The sequence below is a fragment of the Amblyomma maculatum genome, chromosome 3, assembly GCF_055883805.1.
Source record: "Amblyomma maculatum isolate TAMU_Amacu chromosome 3, ASM5588380v1, whole genome shotgun sequence".
In the NCBI taxonomy this organism is placed as follows: Eukaryota; Metazoa; Arthropoda; class Arachnida; order Ixodida; family Ixodidae; genus Amblyomma; species Amblyomma maculatum.
Genome location: NC_139346.1, coordinates 117,953,698 through 117,958,467, shown reverse-complemented (window position 1 = coordinate 117,958,467; position 4,770 = coordinate 117,953,698).

Sequence of the window (4,770 nt, the reverse complement as noted above, 5' to 3'; positions counted from 1 at the left end):
AGCCCAGAATTGACGTCATCGGTGGCGTACGGAATACAACGCACAGGGGTTGCGTTGTGTCAAGCACGTGTAGCATATACGCTTATTGATCTACACGAGATGGTTTCCCAAACGGCACAAACACGTTATCGCGGTGACAATACGGTGATACCATATCGAGCGTGTCCAAGCAATTTCTGTTCATCCGTGACGACACTTTTAGTCGTTGGGCGGTATCTTTGTTTTGCGGTACGTAAGAAGCAGTACTCACGACAGGAAAGCAGTTCCGTTCAGTTCAGTTGTTCAGTCGTGACCGACTCTTCGTGACCCTATGGACCATGTCACGCCACGCTTTCTGGTCTCTCACTATCTTCCTAACATCGCATAACTTCATCTGCAGTGCCTCGAGGATGCCATCTAACCATCGCGTTCGGTGCCTACCCCTTCCCCGGCGACCCTCAATCTTTCCCAACATCAAATCTTTCTCCAGCGACTCCTCTCTTCTCATCACATGACCAAAGTAGCTGAGCTTTAACTTTAGAATGTGACCCTCCAATGAGGAGTCAGGATTTATGGTCGACAATAACGACTGATTTGATCTTCTGGCAGTCCAAGGAACTCTCAAGAGTCTTCGCCAGCACCAGCGAAGTTACCGGCAAGAATAAAGAAGCAGCCTCAGACATCTGCCAGAATGAAGCGTAAATAAAGGAACAATGCAATGGTTCAGTAACTACAGTTCACAGAAATTTGAGGTGCTCTTTGTTATTCGAAATTGCAAAAAAGCAAACAAGAGGGTTCCTAAAGTCCACTTTCAAATGTAGTACACGAGAACGTTAATTACTCTCGTTTGCAGCGCAATATAATGAATCCTCAATAGCAAATATGTATTTTAAATTTTATTTACTTAGAAATCTATTCATTTTTACCTGTGTTAACTCACAAATGTTCCTTAACGTACATTCCTAACCTCCCATATGATATTAAGACCGCTTGACATAAGTATAAGTCCAAATTTTCACCAAGCTGTAATAAAGTCCCTGTGTGGCATGTGGACAGCGTGTCAAACTCGGGACCCGAAGGTTCTGGAAGGTTGAATAATCCTAAAGCCCTTTTCGACCACCTTTCCTCTTCCCAAGTGATTGCGTTTTCTGTTTTCGAGCCGTACTGCACTACACCGATGGTATCAGTATGGAAGCTCAGAGAGGGTGTAAAAGATAAAACTATCGGTAGTTGGGATCCACGTGTCCTTGAAGGTCGGCTTCCCTATGGCTTCGAGCGATGCACACAACAGACATGCTAGAATTGAATTTCTGGATACATATCTTACCTTTCCACCAGAAATGCCAGGCCAGAGCTTGAGCGGCTGCCTGCTCGGCCTTGTTATTTGGCATTTTGACGTCACACTACTTAAACACCAGTGAGCTCATGTTCATGTCACCTGTAAACTACCACCTACTGGAGGCTTGGTCGTGGTCTATCAGTCACAATGCTGTGGTCGTATTTCGTGGAGACCGGGGCATTTAGCACTGCCGAATTGATAAAATGCATGTGGAGCAATAAGCGAAAGCTGCTCGTACAACATACTTTAGTGTTATATATCTCAATTTTAGCCCTGAGCCTTTAACCCAGCTTAAAGCATTCAGTGTATAGATCCGAACTAATGGTCGTATTGTAGTGGTAAAATGCACTTCTTGTGGTTTAATGTGGCTGTCCAGGCACAATAAGCGAGGCACCGGAGCAATCAAGCTTAATGGAATCCATTCGCGCGCGAGCCTGGGTTCATCACTTGCGCGACAATAGGGCATCCACTTTCAGTTCTATGCAGAATAGTGTCTGGAAACAAACACTGAATGAGTACTAAGAAATAGAGCAACTCCCAAGACACACAGTAGATACTTTTGTGCCATTAAAGACTATTATGAACAAAATAACATTATTAACAAAAAATGGCATCGACAGCTTCTTTTTCGCGTTAAAAAAAAGAAAGAAACGTACTCCGTTGCGCCAAATGATTGGCGGAAACTGCAAACTTTGGTGTCGTCTTAATGCTCCCACAAATATTGTCATATTTTTACGCTCAAGCGCAAAGCAAAAATCACACGCTGCCGAATGTCTTGCAGAGATGTCCATCACCGTCTTTATATGCTTCCAACGAGTGCAAGTTAGTTTCACTGCACGAGTACGCATACACTGGCACGTCGAAGCCCTAATTTGAACGCGCGGCTACGTGGTATGAAAGCGCTACAAATATTTGCAAGCGCCCTCTTGTCTTATGTTTAGCGATATCCTGCAACGTTTTGTATGCGTGTAATTATAACATAATAACTCATTTGTGTCAAACCAAGCACGACTATGCGGCTACAGAAAAACGCTACAGGAATTTTTCAACTAAAAGGTTTCTGTTAAAGCTGTATGACTTTGCTTCGTAGCCGTATGACTGCGCTCGGCTAAATTTTAATGAGTACTTCCTCTCATACTGCACCTGTTTTGTAAGTTTCCACAGTTGCAGGAGATAGTATTCGGGGCTATATTTGGCCGAGCCCTTTAATCGATCTCTTTGGGCGACCTTCCTGAATTGCAGGTCCGAGCGATATTTAAGACTAAAACGTCGTTGATCATAGCAGCGCAGGAATGAAGACGAAAGCTTGTCGTCATCGCTCCGGGCCTAGATTCCGGAACCATTTGCTGCTGGAAAACATTCGCTTGAAAATTCCAATCAGCTGGCGCTTACTGTGGAGCTAAGACGCTGTGGGTAGCTGTAAAATGTTTTTTCACTAGCCTGGTTCAAACCTAAATGTGATTCCTGAAATAGATGGTACTCTATTATTGTATGTAGAAACAGTATAAGCCTTTCACTAGTGGACTCCTTTCATAAATTACAATAGCGCCTAATCTCCAGGCTGCCGTCCAACAGGCAGCACTCACGGCGGAACAGCATTTTTTTTAAACATTACACTGTGGCTATAATGGTGAGATTTATGCACCACGTGTTTCCACAGTTGCCCTACAATCAATGCATGTATCTTGGAGAAGTAATATGCAATACTATAACATTATATCTCTTTTTCTGGCCGCCACTGACGTCATGTTTGAGGAAGCACGCATAGCAGGAATGTGAACTTATGGAATCACAAAAGAATTCTAATATTCAAAATGACGGGATTTGTTTCTCTCCTGTAACGTACTATGTTGGGCAAGATGGGGCTAGCTTGCTATAAAATTTTGACTTAGTTTCTTTTTCTTAATCAACCTCGCATCTAGTCATGTCGGAGGTCGCCAGTCCAGGGAAAAGAGGTCGCTAATGAAGGTGATAACAGCTGTATGACTACAGGAAAAATACAGAGGAAGACCGAATTGGCAAGCATTTTCATGCCCTTCAAGATACAGTTTGCGCAGGTAGAACATGCAGTGGTTCTCGACTACTGACGCCGGCAACGGCGGTGTCGTTTCGATGGAGGCGAAGCGAAAAGCACCGCACTTAGCGCAACATTAGGGCACAATAAAGAAAACAGATGCTTAAAATAATCCTGAAGACTCCGGTATGGCTTCGCTCATAGGCCTAGTTTGTTTCCTACGTTAAACCCCAATGAAACTAAACCGCGAGCTTTCATCTGGAGAGCTAGAGTGAAAGGCCATCTACGAAGACGACCATAAGATAAGATAGAAGGTATAGCGGACACTCGCATTACAATGCATAAGAACGTGCATATGAGTACAATAAAAGTGGGCATACATGTCAAAAAACCATTTCAGAGAACACGGAAAGTTCCATATTTTTAGCAGCCAGACGGAAACCATGCATACTGGAGAGTTTCATTATTGTACATGACAGTAATTAGAAGAATTTTATTATATAACGTTTTATTTGAGATAACAGAGCAAGCATTTTAGATAAATTGTTAGTTGTCGTATGAACGAATTTAAAGACTACGGAGCTTGCGTTCCCCGAATTCTTTTCGTCTAATTTTTTTTTTCTCTGTGTAGGCTAAAATAATCACTGTTATAAATTACCAACCACAGTCTCACATCTCATCGAGTTCCTTAATTGCTATACAAAAGGCCAGTTTGTGCAGAAAACAAGCCGGATTGGGGCCTATGCCGGAATTTATTTTCTAGCTCCCAAGTTCTAGGTGTCAGCTAATACACTCACATGCAACTGTGAAAGAAAATATAATGTTTCAGTCTATGACGATTTCTACTGTTCGCACCGAAGCAAGTTTTCTGGCTCCGGCATGACGAATTCTTATTCGGCTGGTCGCCCAAAATTAGCTTGTGCGTATTCCGCTGGTTGTTTGCACCAACTCAGAGCGCTCGATCTACCGATCAGAGCTACATCTCTAGGAGGTTCCAGTCGGTGATGTTGTTACTTCTAGCGATCAAATGACATTTTGAGTGCTTTTGGTGGTTTCAGAAACATCAGCAGAGGACACTGGGCGTCGCTGTTTATCCGTAAGCGTTATCGAAAAATATGTCTGCGACGTGCGCAAGCAAGTTCCATAAATCGCAACAGTCTTGCGCTAGAGGCGACTTCAGCTTCTGTAAGCGGTTCAGCATTCCTTGCGCCGTGTTCTCTGAATGTTCAACAGGTCTGTCAAGGCAAATTCGCTCTGTACGGGCTTAGGTCATTCAGTTCGAATTAAAGCGCCCAGCTCTAGTCAACGACTTGAAATCGGTAGTAAAGTAGTAAAGTTACAAGTTAACGCTGCTGAGCAGCTTACGCCTGGTGAAATTTTTGGTGCATTTCTGCTTAAAAATACATATTTATCTAACTTTTTAAGGACAACATACGTA